This window comes from Podarcis melisellensis (assembly GCF_964234715.1).
Source record: "Podarcis melisellensis genome assembly, chromosome: 3".
NCBI classification, from domain to species: Eukaryota; Metazoa; Chordata; class Lepidosauria; order Squamata; family Lacertidae; genus Podarcis; species Podarcis melisellensis.
The window spans coordinates 69702723-69719329 of NC_138530.1; the positions used below are offsets into that span (position 1 = coordinate 69702723).

General features: G+C 40.8%; 1 long non-coding RNA gene across 1 annotated transcript in view; it reads left to right on the forward strand.

The window, feature by feature from the left end:
• The window catches only part of LOC309366864, a 33999-nt gene extending 20531 nt beyond the window's left edge, over positions 1-13468 (forward strand). The window contains exon 3 of the long non-coding RNA XR_014166895.1: positions 13219-13468. This is a non-coding gene — a long non-coding RNA (uncharacterized lncRNA). The remainder of the gene's footprint in view (positions 1-13218) is intronic.
• Positions 13469-16607: the final 3139 nt, after the last annotated feature.

The window sequence follows — 16607 nt, forward strand, 5'->3', positions numbered from 1 at the left end:
GAGTTCAGATTTCTTTCCACCAGTGGGGGTAACTCTCTACCAACAACGGAGGAGAGATGCTTCAGAGGAAGAGGGGAATGAGTGGAAATTATCTCTATCCTTCTGCCAGTTGGATCCACCATGGAATGAAAGCCTTCCTTGAATGTAAGGAGCCCTTTCATTTATTGAATCAAGGCTTAGGATCCAAACCCATGTGTTATTTTTATCTTCTGTGGGATTTTCAGGCTGCAAGTCATTATTATATAAAATGCTGATATGGAAAAGAGTTGAGCTAGTAATAGCCATGGACCTTTCTGTTTCCCTTTTGTGTGTATTGCAATAAAATAGCATTATTGCATCCAGGGGCACATATACCAGTGTTCAGTGCACATATACCATTTCCCACTGTGTGACATTTATACATTTATAATCATGAATAAAGAAAGAGGGGGACTTCACCTTGCAGTGACATCCCCCCATAAAAATATGTTCAATAATCCACTTCTAATGTGTACAAAGCAAGCCACTGCTTTCTAACTGACCATATAGTGTGACTGCCATAGTATATTGTATGCAGTATATTGTATGCACCTTGGTTCTCAAACATAATCTGTTCCGGAAGTCCATTTGACTTCCAAAATGTTTGAAAACCAAGGCGCAGATTCTGATTGGCGCAGGCGCCCTGGAAACAATAGCCGACAACTACATCAGACATTTGGCTTCTGAAAAATGTTCAAAAACTGGAACACTTACTTCTGGATTTTGGCATTCAGGAGCTGAAATGTTCAAGTACCAAGGTGTTCAAGAACCAAGATTCCACTGTATTTGAAATTTCAATTTTTAAAATGAAAGATAAATAATTAAAATATTTATAAATACCTATAATAACACTTCTGTGCTCTCCTATAAATAAAGGAACGATCTATATGACCTGACTGGATAAAAAGTAATGTTTACTTAGGAACTAAAGACTTGTGTGTAGTATTGATGTGATGGATGCTAACACAGTAGGACAGTTTCTAATGCTATTCTAACTTTGAGTTCTATGACCAAAACTTTTTATGCCACATACTGCCCAGGGGTCTAATCCTATTATTGGTCAAGTGATAAAGTGATGAAACTCCCATTGACTTCAGCTGGAAGATCTCTGTGACAGGATGAAGATGGAGGGTTTGTTTGTTTTTTTAACTCCCCGGGGAACAAAATACACATCCTGCACATTTCTACCAGCTCCCTTTGATTAGCATCATGAGTAGCTCGGTTCTCAATGGTAAAAAAAATTATATAGGCTTATTAGATTTCTGTATGTTGAAGGAGTGGTGAAGATTTTGCTATGTGAAGGCACTTCCCACAAAGATGAAGCATTGGTATTATTAAAACGAAGGCAAAGGCAAATAAGACATCATAATTACCATGTTGGGAAGTAACATTTAGAAGTATTATTCAAGTTCCAGGAAAGAGTGAAGAAGGTCATGAAAAGTCATGTGAAAAACAACAAGAACGACACTTGATTATGCTCTTCTGGGGGAGAAAACAGGAGGCTCTTGAGTGTATTTGAAGCCTTGAAGTAAATTTTATTTATTTGCTCCCAAGATTTCTACCCTGTTTTTCTGAGGCTTATGCCCTACTCAGTGTGGCTGACATAAATGAAAATCACAATAAACTAAATTCATAGCATAAAGTTAGGCAGGTGTTTCAGAATAAGAAAAACCCAGCCCTCAACATGCCCCTATCTAAAGTGAAAGCTTTAGATATCTGCTGGTATAGAATGGCCTTCAATAACTGACAGAAAAGGCAAGAAATGAGTTGTCTGGCTGAACTTACCTCAGAGCACAAAGCTAGAGCTGCTTTTCCTTTCTTGGCAAGCCAGAACACAGGCCAGGTAATGGGGTAATTTTAGAAGAGGCTCATAAATTTGTCATCTATCATGGATGTTTTTGTCAGAGCTCCATCTTGTTCCCATGGTTTTTTGGTATGAGATAAGGCCTATTTAGCATGAGGTAAAGGATGGACAATTTCTAGGCTGGAGTGAATACTTTTCGCTCCTACCAGTGCTGATTACTGAACCAGAAGACGCATTGGCCTCCTAAGACCTTCACATTCCAGCCTTGTGCATGATTTTCATTGGGACTTATTTACTCTCTATTTATCATTTTTATTGCGTTTATATCCCACCTTTTCTCCAAACAACAACACCAACAACACCTCATGGTTATCCCTCTTAGTTAATCCTCAAAATAAAAATGCATCAAAACACATATAGCACAAGAAATGACAAAATAGATATTAATTGTGGATAACAGTATGTTCACCATTTCCCAAACCATGGTGGGAATGTGCTGGATGAAGCATAAAAGGGAGTGTGTATGCAGTCTCCCTCTCTTTCCTTCCTCCATCTATAACCTAAAGGAGATCAATACAGGGGCAGTCAAATCAATATATTGCTTGTTGTGATTAGATAGTTATATTGAGTACAATAAAGTCCTTACAACTTCAACCCATGGTATGTGCCCTTAGTCTGTATGTGAAAGAACTGTGCATGGCACACAAATAGCAATGGGCATTTGATAGAGGCTGGTAATCTGCAGCCCAGTGTTCTTTTATGGAATATTTTTTTAAAAAAGCAAACTTCTCAGTAGTTGATGTATGAGAAAAATATCATCTGACTGACATGGGACAGAAGTGCTTGAAGTGGGTGTGTATCCAGCAAAGGCAGTGCCCTGAAGATTCATTCCCACGGTGTTTTATGTATGAGCACCGTTTTAAGGCAAAAAAAATTCCAAAACCATAGAATGCAACCACATGGTTGCATCAAACATCTCTATTCAGATTCAGCAATCTCTTGAGAGTGCAGAAACTCCAATGTGCATATGAAATCCCCCAAAACGAGGCTTCTTCATTTATTTCAATGGAAGGTGCAGTCCTGTGCGCATCTCCTTTCTTGTTTTGCCTTCATATGTGCAAGCTTGATTCCTTCCCCAGGGAAATGAATTGAGAGCTAGTTACACACAGGCACCTGGGGTGCTCCTAAAGTCTCAGTTGAGTGTAACAATATCTGAGACATGTCTCATTGCAATGTTGAATCTGTTTTGATGGCCACCTTTACAAGAGGGGAATTCAAATATACACATAAAAATGTGAAAGGATTAACAGAACCCCATTCTTCAACTGTAGTTGTGATGAGGTATTGCTCCGTTATCTAATGCCTGCTCCAATATGCCTCCCTTTTTATTTTATGCCTTTTGTTTTGTTTTCATTATGAACTACAATATTCCCTTGAAGTCAGGAACGCAAAATACGCCATTCGTTTTCAGAAACACCCACAAGCTAATCTGGTGGTTTCCTTAAACTGCGTAATCTATCAAACCTAAACCATCAAAGGGCTGTTTACGTGCTTCATATCTGCAAACCACAAAAACATAACCTGTGGATCAGGCCTTGTACCCATGACCCACTTGACTTCTTGACATCTCAGAGGTTAGGCATTCCAAGCACTCATAAGCAGGAAATGCCAAACTTCTTTCAGACACATCCTGGTGTGTGACTGCAGTGTGAATTAGAGCTGTGTGAAAACCCTGGGAAAAAAATATGTTTTGGCATTTATGCTTACCCTTCCTTTCCTTTCCCTTTCTCTCTTTTAGCTAAGTTTGTGGAGCGAGAATGATTTTAATTAATCAATGGAAAAATTAGAATACCGGAAAAATGAAGACAACCATGAATAAACTAGAGGGAGAAATCCTTCATCTTGAGAATGAGCTCCCACTTACAAATTGCCATGAATGATGAGATATATCAAAGTTGCCTTGGGGAATTACACTGAAGTGGGATAAAATATCACCATTAAGTGGCACATCATCACTAATACTTTAACAGCACAATCCTATGTGTGTATGTCTACTCAGAAGTAAGACCAATGAATTCAATGGGACTTACTCCTGGGAAAGAGTGGGTAGGATTGCAGCCTTATTTGTTTACTTAAGGGGAATGCTTCTATGAGATTTTTGTTGTTTTGGAGACACAAGGGTGACCATTTCCACTAGTAAAATAAATTAGTCTTCCTCTTCCTACAATAAATTTTTGCAAGGAAATGAAGCCTATTGGGTTTTTTAAACAATGGTTTTATGGGTAGCCAGAGGCAGATTAAAATATTGCACAGAAAATAGATTAACTGTATCCCATGAATGAGAGATAAGAATAGAAAATAATACAACACACAGCATAGTCTGTTCTGCTGTTAATGACAGTCACTTAAAAGATGTCCACTGGTTGTCTAATAAGATGTGATCTAGGGAAACAGTGTGTGTTCTATCTGTTGTTAATCATACTCAGAATACACTCAATGAAATGAATGGAGATGACTAATTTAGGTCGATTAATTTCAGTGAACCAACTTTGAGTAAAACTTAGTTGGTTAAAGTCAAGAGATATAGGAAGGCATACAGCTATGTTAACATATGGGTCACAGAAACAGAACAACATAACACTGTGGCTTTTTAGGGGCGCTAAGTTTGACATCACACTTTGACTTTGATTTGTCTTGATACTAAGGCCACAAATGCCTGTCCCTAAGAGATACCACTGTTCTATGACTACATCATGGCTTATTATTCACCTGACAAACCTTCAGTTGTGACTTGAAACTTTTCAGTTAAAGCAAAATGCATTTGAAATTAGATGTTGAATTTGGAGAACTGGGGACCTTCTATAAACTCTAGCTTTAAGCCTCTTGTCTTTTGATTTATTTATATACTAGTTTATTTATTTTCTAATTACTCTTATTTGCCCTTAAATCCAACTGATCACATCAGGACTTTCTTCCGAATGGGATCAAGCAGCAAGTGTAATCAAGTTTGTTGGTAACATGCAAATTGTGGTTAGGCATTTCTTACTCCTGCTATTAGGGCTATTTTATTTACTCAGTGTAGGGTTTTACATATAGTATCCAAACCACATCCCTTTGAGTGAGGTCACCCTTTAGCTGACTTGTTTACTTCTCCACAAATATGATTAGCATACTGTTTATCAGCACTTTTATCTTCTGATTCTAAAATAAAATGTTTTGGCGTTGACATAATGGTTTTCTAAACACAGAAGGCAATGCATATTAATGTTTGCTTTATAAATAGATTTCAAACTGGAAGTCCACTATTATAGCATTTGAGTTGATCTATACTACCGGTAAAATCCCCACCCTGAGACTAAACTGCTTCAGCATGCAAAGAAGGTTTGTTTGTTTAAAGAAATGCTTCCCCTGTAGGAAATTCCTTGTATGTGGAAATCTAGTATGTCAGGAAGACATCTAGAATAGATTGCTCTCCATCCCACATGCTACATTTCTACAGCAAAGATTTTTCTTTTATTTTTGTATATGCAGGAATAATCAACCATGCAGGCACTAACCTGGACTGCTAATGTAGCCCTGGCTCAGTGCAGTTCTACCTGTGCTTTCTCTGAGCACTACGTGGTCTTGTATACATCATTATCACTTAGCTTCAACCCCATTTGGAAATTTGAGAAAGAAGAACATTTTGCCTGGCGCCTAAAGGTGTATAATGAAGGCGCCAGGCAAACCTCACTGAGGAGAGCATTCCACAAACAGGGAGCTGTTTCTTTTCCAACTGATAGTCTGTGACTATTGAGTATCCTCAGACCTCACTGGGCTGCTGTTGTTTTATCTTCTTTGTTCTATTGGGTGTCTTTTTAAAAAGTACTTCCAAAATGGAGTTCACCCAAGAACACTGTTATCTCTCCCTTGTTCCTCAATGGTCCTGCTTTGGCTACAATCCTGTCAACAGCACATGGGCTTTTTATTAGTGGGAGAGAATAGTGATTCATGTAATGGCAAATGAACCTGGATGTGATCCTTTGCATGATTTGCATATGGTGAAAGTGATATAGCACTTATTATCCTGCGGATGTATGCTGTTTACAATATCTAACTCCCGCATTTCTTCATGTGGTCTTATATCAGAAAGAAATGACAGGAGCTTCCATTCTACCTCTTTTTGGCCTATGTCAGTTGACCAGTAGCAGCCGTGGTTCAGAACTTGGCTCTGAGCTGTGCTCACACAGAGTTTACCAGATGGAAAGCTCTCCTAATTAGTTAAGTCTGCTTTAGTGTCCAAACAGAAGCTGGCAGGCATGACAGCTGCAAATACTTTCTCTTGCAACAGACAAGCTCCCATGCATCAGTAAGAATTAAATTCCTGTTTAAATAATCAGCAAATTAGATTAACTGACAAACAAATTAAAACAAACAACCTGAAGCCAAGCCTTTCTGTCCTACAAAGAAATGGAAAGTTCTGCAGTTTATCTCACATTGGAACTACTGAGGTGTTTGTTGTGACCTTGTACACACATAATGTTTCTGAAGCCTTAGCCTCATGATGGCCTGTGAACAAGGTGACTTGCATGAGCTATGCCGATTTTCCATCTTCACCTTGCAGAACTGTGGGGATGGAATTGGTGCAACAGGCAAAATACAACACACAGGATTCTCCCCGGATTTCCCGGTGGCCCAAATTTAATTTTCACAGCTTAATCCAACTATTCATAGGCATCACATTCCCAGAGACCCAGGGTTGTTCCAAGACATTTTGCTGCTTGAGATGAAGGAAAAGACAGCACCCACTCATTCCATGTTCAGAAGCCAAACATACTAGAAGTTGGACCATACTTCAATGCTGGTAATGGGACAGTGGGCAATATGCGATGAATGCATCCCGACAGTACAAGGATTTTCACTTGTGCAACAAGAATTTCTCCACTTCTCTGCACCCTGCACACTCTCCAAATCTGCTCTAGAGGGTTGGGGGAACCCCTAGAGATGATTTTGGGGGTGCACAGGAGAAGGAGAATGGGAGAACATTCCATTGCACAAGCAGAAATCCTACACTGGAGACTACCTGGTGTTCTCCACCTCACATGTGGATAGCCAGCAAGCTTAGGGGGTTTCAACAAAGAGGAACATCCTGCAACAGAGGGGAATGGTGGTGGTGGCTTTCAGAAGAAATGGTGGGACACTGTCACTTCTCAAAGGTGGGTTAGTGGATTGTGATAAATCAGCCAACCCGAGCTTAATTCAGGATTTGCTCACGTTTTTACATTTAAATTTGATTATGTATTTGGTGGTTTTATATTTTGATTTTATGCCGTGAACTGCCCTGAGACTTCTGGGTATAGGGAGGTATATAAATTCAATAAACAACAATAATAACAGAATAAAAGTCCATTCAGACCAACGGTCCCAAGTAAAAATTGGAAATGACAAGAACAACAATAAAAATAGTGAGGAAGCCTAGCATATATATATTCTATCTTTTACATCTGTCAAATGCTATAAAATGGCATCTACATGGAGCAGGAAGGAATTAAAATAAGATATTGATTCCACTGAGAGACTATGGCTGCATTCCTATGCACACTTACTAGTGAGTGAGGCTCATTGAAGTTAATGGGACATCTGAGTAAACCTGCTGCAAACTACATTATGAAGAAAGGACCATGTGTTTTGGAATCTTAGCTGCCATATTTGGACTTCTGAAACTATGCACCCTTCCCTTGGAGTAAGCATCTTTTAACACAATGGAACTTACTCAATAAGAGTGCACTTTTTGGTTTATGTGTCTTAATTTACGGGACCAACACGGCTACTAAAACATTAGTAATTCATTTTAATTCAGAAAGAAAGAAAGAAATCCGTTCCCAAAATGACTGGTGTACAGAGAGTATACTATTCTTCTCTCTGATCTGTGGAGTTTAAGGTATCTTCAATAGCAAAATCCAAAAGCAATATCAAAAACTTGACAAGTTCCATATGTCTTTCTAAATGAGTCTACTTTTGGGAGGGGGTCTGCTTCCTTGCTACCAGGGAAGTAGACAGCTTTAATTTTCTTAGTCTCTTGCATGAATTCCTAACCAAGCATTAAAAGCTACAATTGCAAAGTCTGAATGGCCCAGGGGGGTGGCAATATGATATGGAGTCTTTCAGCCCTAGGTCACTGGTTTGAATTTGGTCTAGGTTGGTATGGTAACCAAAATTCTTACCATATGACTGTTGAATATAGCCTTAAGTCTATTAATGAGTTGATGTTGTCTACATCCAAGCTTTCCAGCTGGCCTTGTTGACATTTTGAATGACCTTCTCACCTTTGGATATAGCCCATCCAGGTCATTGCTAAGGCACATTGATTGGGCAGTGATGGTAGCTCACATTACCTGTGTAGAGGCTGCCTCAATAAACTGCCATTCAACACCCACAGCTATCTAGTTCCTTAAAATTCAAAGTACTAAGTAAGAACTGTATAGTTTATGGAATATATGAGGAACTGCAAGTTCCTCCCCTCCCCCCCAAAAACCCCCCATAATTTTCAAAATAGGCTTTGGAAAACATGTTTCTTGTGGATTAAAGACTTAGATTTTATATATTGCCAAAACAAGCTATCCAGCAGAATTATAAATAACACACAAATAGCTTTCTCTATAATTACTGTGGTCAATTATGCGAACGCCAGCAAATAGCTTTTTTCTGCAAACAAATATTTGGTTAGTGAAACTCTTCACTGGTGATTTTTAGGAGCAGACAAACTAGAATGGTAAAAGAACTAGCCCCACTCTGAACTGAAAACACAATGCATTAGATCCCACCTCAGTTAGAGCTGGGCATCTCTGAACTACTCTCAGAGGTATATCTCGAACTTTTATGTAATATGCAGTTTTGAAAATATAATGTTAAATTATGTCATTTGAGCAAAAACAATTTGGTGGAAATTTAAGACATCAGCTCTATTAATCTCTAATATTTTTGCACAGTAATTTGGTGAAGTTGGCTTTGACGTTTAGAGGCTTCGGTAACATACAGTATGTTCTTAAAGGAAAAAATAAAGTAGCAAAATCCATGCATATAGAATATTACGAAAAACACAGGGTTGCCACAAAAAATGGGACTAAGTTTCATCAGCAGACCTGTATTTTGTTTTTTTAAATACGTAATTTCCCGTTTCATCTTTTATATGAGCTAAGCCTTCCTGGATGTGGTTATTAATTTCCTTAAGATATATTTGAGCCCACTTTTCAGTTTGGAAAGTAATTCTTGAAGTGGATAACAGCATAGGTTCTTGTGGGTTAAACCACAGAGCCTAGGACTCACCGATCAGAAGGTTGGCGGTTCGAATCCCCGCGATGGGGTGAGCTCCTGTTGCTCGGTCCCTGCTCCTGCCAACCTAGCAGTTCGAAAGCACCTCAAAGTGCAAGTAGATAAATAGGTACCACTCCAGTGGGAAGGTAAACGGCATTTCCGTGCACTGTTCTGGTTTGCCAGAAGTGGCTTAGTCATGCTGGCCACATAACCCAGAAGCTGTACGCCAGCTCCCTCGGCCAATAAAGTGAGATGAGTGTCCCGCAACCCCAGAGTCAGCCATGACTGGACCTAGAATCATAGAATCATAGAGTTGGAAGAGACCACAAGGGCCATCGAGTCCAACCCCCTGCCAAGCAGGAAACACCATCAGAGCACTCCTGACATATGGTTGTCAAGCCTCTGCTTAAAGACCTCCAAAGAAGGAGACTCCACCATACTTCTTGGCAGCAAATTCCACTGTCGAACAGCTCTTACTGTCAGGAAGTTCTTCCTAATGTTTAGGTGGAATCTTCTTTCTTGTAGTTTGGATCCATTGCTCCGTGTCCGCTTCTCTGGAGCAGCAGAAAACAACCTTTCTCCCTCCTCTATGTGACATCCTTTTATATATTTGAACATGGCTATCATATCACCCCTCTTCTCCAGGCTAAACATGCCCAGCTCCCTTAGCCATTCCTCATAAGGCTAATGGTCAGGGGTCCCTTTACCGTTATAACGACTTGGTCCAGAATACCATCCATCCCCTGCTTGATCACGGAGGTATCTGGGGGCAGTGTGACTGTCACTGGTCCCCCATAGCTCAGATGTATGGTTTGTATCCACCAGGAGCCATGTGGCCCAGTTTTATGGAACTCTCTTCCAGCTGAGCTCAAAAAGCCCCCCTTTCATTTAACAACAGGCATCTACTGAAGGCTTTATTATTATTATTATTATTCTAGCAGGGATTTTAACTGAATTCTAATTTTATAATTTTAACTGGTTTTTCTTTTCATTGTGTTGAGTTTTTTGTACACGGCTTAGATATAACTAAGTAAGTGTATAAATTGTATAAATAAAAATAAAAATAAACAAATAAGAACAAAAGTTTAACAGAGAATTACAGACTAAAAGATAGTTGTAGACATCATGTTGGGGCAGAGGTGTTTACCTGACTGCCTGGCAGGTGAATCACTGCTGCTTGCTGAATGGGGATATTTTCAGACAACCACCTTTCAGGGATTTTTCAGAGACTACAGTGAAAGAAAACAAATTTGTTCATTTATTCAAAATGAAGAAAATCTGCAATCCAGTTGTCTGGAAACATCTTTGTGACCGGTTCTGGAAACATTGCTTTCCATTTAAATTTGCATCAGTCCCCCTTAGTGACATCATCATATGGCCAAACCTGATGTCGCCACTTCACTGTGTAGACTCAGAATGGCAAGGATTACTCTAGGGAAGGAGAAAGAAACCCTAACCAGAAAAAAGGAGGAGGAAGCACTGCAAACACACAGTAGTGGAGAGAGTGGGGAAAGATGACCCACTAAGGCATTCCACAAATACTCCAGGCAATATTTTGCCCCCAAACGGTTTGTTGTTTAATTGAAAATCTAAATGGGTGAAGATTCACCATAAAGACTAGTGTGAAGAACCAGTGGTGGTCTCAACATGATCAAAGATCTTGAAAAAACTGTCTTGGTGAAAGCTAATGGTCACTGCTAAAGTTCTGCTTTTCATTTTAACTTTACAGATATGACCATGCTGACAGTTTGTTTTGTGTTTATTGAAACTTTGTGTGTGTGTGTGTGTGTGTGTGTGTGTGTGTGTGTGGCAGCATGCCATTGCAAAACCAAGCAGTGCAGCAATAAAACATTTTTCCCTTGCTAGAAGAGGAAGTGAGGGATTTGTTTTCAAGAAGTAAATTGCTTCAAAACACAAGGGAAATCCTGAAGGTTTTAGCTGTTTTAACCCAGTGGGGGAAACTGCTGTAACTTCTTATTAGGAACAGGGGTGGGGGTTTTTTTTAGCTCAAACTAACTGGCATGCCCGTCAATAAAGTATTAGCATACCAACCTCTTGTAATGCATTTTATTTACTTTTGTTATAGATTGAAGCAAGCCAGGTTCTCTCTACTATGGAAGGAAGTTTCACTTTTTATTTTATTCAGTTATAAAATGAAACAATCAGTGACCAAAAGCCCCTGGGGTGAAACAAGATTTGAGAGACTTATCCTTCTTCCACTCCTCCTTTCTCAAACTAGATGTTGTTAATGCTACAATATCAATGTGCTCAGGGGACTGGCAAATCCACTCCTCCCTTGGCCAGCTCCCCTAGAAAATTGAAAGTGTGTGCCAGAGAACATATCCCAGTATCCTTTAATAATACACTTGAGTAGCCAGCCAAGATGGAACAGCTTGGCCAGTTCTTCAGAGCATTCAGAGCATCACTCGGCAAATGTTGGCCTTCTTCCTCCAGCATCCAACCCCTGCGGGGATAGTGGAGGCTGGTCCAGTACGGCAAATGGAGCACTGTTCCACCAACCTCAGTATGTCTTCAGAGTCCCCACCCACCTGTCTCCTTACTTATGTCCACTCCAGGCACTGGGGCTAGTTGTCAGCTTATTCCTCCTCCATCTCAGCATTGCCTTGGTAGGACTCAACAAGGAGGACAAAGGGAGCAAAACTAAAATAAATTGGCTCCACTTGGCATTGACTCTGTCTCCACGTATTGTTGGCTCCTCTCCCTTCTATTCTACCACTCCCAATGAGCAATAGCCACCATGGTGAGGGGAGAATTACAGAAAAATGTGCAAGTGAGGATCATGGTCCAGTCTTATCGTGCCACCATGATTCTTCTGTAGCTTGCCATGAAGCTGAAAAGAGAAATAGTCAGGTCAGGTAAGCGAAGACAGAATTTATTTCCTTGTTTGAAAACTTCAGCAGTGGTAGAAGCACTTTATAGAGAGAGCTCTTCTTCCTCTCCCATCGCCTGCCTGTCATCCAGGACACAGCAGCACAAACATGGCATGAGCCAATGGGTACCTGAAGGTCCTGATAGCGAAATAAAGTTAAGATAAAAGTAGAAGAAGCCACACATGCCATCATTGCTAAAGGCAAGAGCACATTCCACCCTCCTGCAAGTCAGAGAAATGGGCCCCCAAATTTGCAGCCAGTGAACAGGACCATAATATTCAGGGGCTCTTTGAGTGCACCCATAGTAAATAGGAAATCATATCCAGTTCTTGAATAGTATGTTGTGAATACTTACTACTGTGCACCATATGCACGGATGCCTTGCCTCCAGGAGCAGAATGAGAGTAAATCAGACCAAATATAGACAAAAATAGGCCACGGTTGCATTGATTTCAGAAGTACATGGGGTTAGCTCAGCATGGGGCAAGGCTCAATGGTTGTGCAGCCTACTGTCTGATCCTACCCTCAACCTGTTTGCTGGGTGTTGCCAGCCTAACCCTACTGTGGTGCAGGCCATGCATCATGGTTCCAGCTGGAAATGTGGGCTGTGAGGCAAAAGCCCCCCACCCAAACCAGGGCAAAGACCAAGGACTAACACATTGTCCCCAAGACCCCATGTGAGGCTCTCACTTAAGGTCCAGATCTTGCCTAGTGCCTTTTCCCACTGGAGCTGTGACAGAAATATGTATTACCGGTAAATATGCCTAACAATGCAAACAGCTTTTCTTGGGTGGAAGGCAAAATCCTCACCAACAAGGGCCAATTAGGTGTGAGCTAAAATTGTTTCTGGCTCTGTCAGGCAACAGCAACCCATGTTCTCAACAGAGGACCTCATCTTGAGAAAGGGTGGGTGGGGAAGCCATGTTCCAAGCAAGCCTGGCCTTGCTGCCAGGACCACCTTTTATAGTTGGGGAATGCCCAGGGAATCTTTTGAGGCCAGGCCAGCAAGGCAGATAGCCACTGCCTCCTGGGTTCTTGCCATGCAGGACACCCAAAGCAGGCCAACCACAGGAGGGAGCTGCAGCAAATTGGGAGTTAAAGTGATTGTATGCAAGTACTCTTCTTTCCTCATTTACCTAACATCTCTCACTACATTATCCATTCTCTCTCTCTCTCTCTCTCTCTCTCTCTCTCTCTCTCTGTCTCCCACAGATTTAGATACAGTTTGAATGAAGCAAATCCAGCTGTGGCAGGTGCGGACTGGCTAGTGTCTGTGACATTACCAACTCCTCTTCTACAATGCCTGGAACAGTTATATATGTGTGTGTGTGCGACACACACCCACATATTGTTAAAGTGATGAACAAACATTTACATAAATGAACATATGTGTACCATGAAATAGCCTTCCTAACTCATGAAGGCAGAAGAGGCTGAAAAAATCTACTGTGACTGTTCTAAATGCTGTTATCTGTCTTCATTGTTCATAATAGAAATCTCAGGCTATGTATATGGAAAGGCAGAGCCTTTGACTAAGACTGACATCCTATATGCACATCCCAGAAACACACTGACCCGGAAGCATGCACCATTGAACTCAGCGGGACGTCCCTCTGAGTAGTCATGTATAGAGTTGCACTGCTACTTAGTCTGTGGGAATGTTTTCATGCTCCTTTGTGAAGAGTTTGCTGGGGGTCTCTCTGTACAAGTTAGGATGAACTTCCTGTGCAAGCATTTGTGAGGGTTTTTGCTTCTCTTGGGTCCTAGCAGACTTTTCTTTAGATTCAAGGAAAAGCAGCTTGCCTGAAGCCCTTTGGGCACTGTGGTATTTGCTATGTGACTGTGAGATATATAGTTCTTTCACAATCTCTTATGTAAACATCAAAAGGAGTTTATGACTGCACAGCACTTCCTCATGCTCTATGAATATTTAAGACATTGCGGGAAAGTTCTGATGACCACTCAATTTGCTGTCAAACGGTGCATTCGCATTCACACTGAGTTTTTATAGGACTTGAAATGGCCATACTTTGAAATGATCTATATGGATATGAATGGAGTTCGGGCAAGAGGAAAGGTGGGGGGTGGGGGGGTTGCAATCAGCTGCAGAGCCCACCCTGTGGGGACCATAACACTCAGAGTTGATCTATATTTTATACAAAATAGGTTGGACTGAAGCAATTGAATTCTTGACTGTGCCACATTAGACTATGAGGCTAAGGGCCTCTTATTTTGTAAGATTTATCTACCTAAAATGCACATTTCATGCAGTTACACAAACATATTATGGAGAAGGCTAAGCCTTTTTCTATGATGTGATAGTTAACCATATAGGAAACCCCCACCACCACCCCACATATACAGCTAGCTAACCATATGAAAGGAGCTTTTTGCATGGAGAGAATTCACCTGCAATCTGAATGGTACAGTCCAGAATTTTACTGCTCCGCCCCTTACCGTGAAGACCTGGAAAAGTCTCCTGTCTAAAGAACTGCTACCTGTCAGTGTAGCCAATACTGAGCTAGATGGATTAACTCTCTGACTTTGTAGAAAACACATTATGGCTACGGCCTAACTTGATGCTCAGGCAGTTCTCTTTGGCCATGCTTACATCTCTCCAGCGCACCTTGCTCTGGATGGTTTTCCCTTGGGCTTGGGTCCTGCTTGCAGGTATCACATAGGCATCTGGTTGGCCACTGTGAGAACAGGATGCTGCAGTAGATGAGCCATTGGCCTGATCCAGCAGGGCTCTTCTTGCATTTTCACTGATACATTTCAGTCAGCCACCCTTAAGCATTGAAGGCTGTTCATCACAAGCGAGATGCTAACACCAGTGACACAAGTGATGTTGGGTTCAAATGCAAAAGCCACATTTATAAAAAATGTACAATCAATTTCAAAATAGATGCCCCACCTCTCCATTCGGATGTTTCATTCACAATATTCAGACATGACACTTTTAGAGTAAAATAGATCCTTAGTAACCATTTGTGACAATCTCTGAAATGTCACAGCCAACAACCTTAAGCTTTTAAAGTGCCACAGTGTTGTGGTTGCTCTTCCTTCTTGTAGAGTTGGCTCTGGGACTGCGTCTTGCTGATGGGCCTCAGTATTAGAAAATTTTGCATTTCAAGGAAATTTCTGTGAGAAACTATGTCCAAGCAAGTCTGGAATTTCCTCCACACAGACACACACACACACACACACACACACACCCCAGACATTTACAGGCAACTAGTTGTTTTGTTTTTAAAACCTTTTATTTGTAGCTCACATAAGCAAAATGAGCAAAAGGAAAAGTGGAAGTGAAACGGAATGACAGCTGTCATGAATTGCACTGCATTTCCACATTGGAAATCCCCAGGTGGTGAAGGAAAATAAATACATCTTTTTCAAATAAGCCATTCCATTGCTTCCTAACTGAAATGTTAATGGACCCACATGGAGCAACAGGAAATTCATTTTAAAAAAAAACAACAACCATGGAGTATGGAGAGTAAAAATACTCCCCCCCCTTTCCTGTCTCCTTTTACATATTGCCACCACTTTTGCTCTTAGACTGAAGCCCATCATAAATTAAGGGACTGGGATTGGAGTCCCTTGGAAAGAGATGAAACTCGAGAGTCAGCTTTGGGTGAGTCAGCTTGCAGCCAAACTCTATGGGATGGAAGCTGTCTCTCATTAAATGTTTGAGGAATGCTGACCACAAATCTTGCTTGCTTTTGTCTGGTTTGGCAACTACAACCAGCTGTCACTGTTGTGCATGGGTTATTAATAACCATTTATACCAGCAAAGCTTCACTAAATCACCCAGGCAGGTTTATGAGATACAAAGCAGGAAATGGGACATCCATAGTCTCAGGCTGTCGTTTACATTTGAAGCTACTGCCCTGTGAACCACTACCAGTGTAGCATCAGGTTCTGCTGAAATACATTCAAGGCGCTATTGGTAGGAGGAATTGTACAGGTGTACAGTCCTATCTTGTACAGTCACTGCCCTTTTGACCAATTGGAGTGATTTTCTTCAATTGATCTCAATCTTACTAGTAGAAGCGTTCGTGCATGCATTGTCTAGAAGAACTTGAAGCCACAACTGTGTCTGTACATTGTCGGTGCTTGGAAGGGAAAATTCCTAGGTATAGCCCTGTGGGTATAGTGTCTTGAAATCCTTTGTAGAAGAAGGTTGGGATATAAAATGTAATATCATTCAGGACCAATATGGAGAGTGGGGTACAGCTCTGATAGCTGTTCTTGGAAAATGGAACAAACTTCTTCCTTCCTTTCCTTTTTTGACAAATAATCACATGGGAGATTCTTTTAAAAATAATAATTATTAAGGATTTTGGGGGGATTACAAAAGTACGTGCGTTATCTCTTTTTCAGGTCATAGAATCATTTCTACTGATCTGTTACGTTTAGTGTGAGACATTTATATTGTATACAGTATAAGGTTGGAAGGGAAGGGAAGGGAAGGGCAAGGGGTGGGGGTGATAAAATTCTTTTACATAGTGTATGTGTAGGGGTTTTGTGTCAGCATCACTTGGGTAGGTTACCTTTCTATTCATCACAAGAGAGCCAGTGTGGTGTAGTGGTTAAGAGCG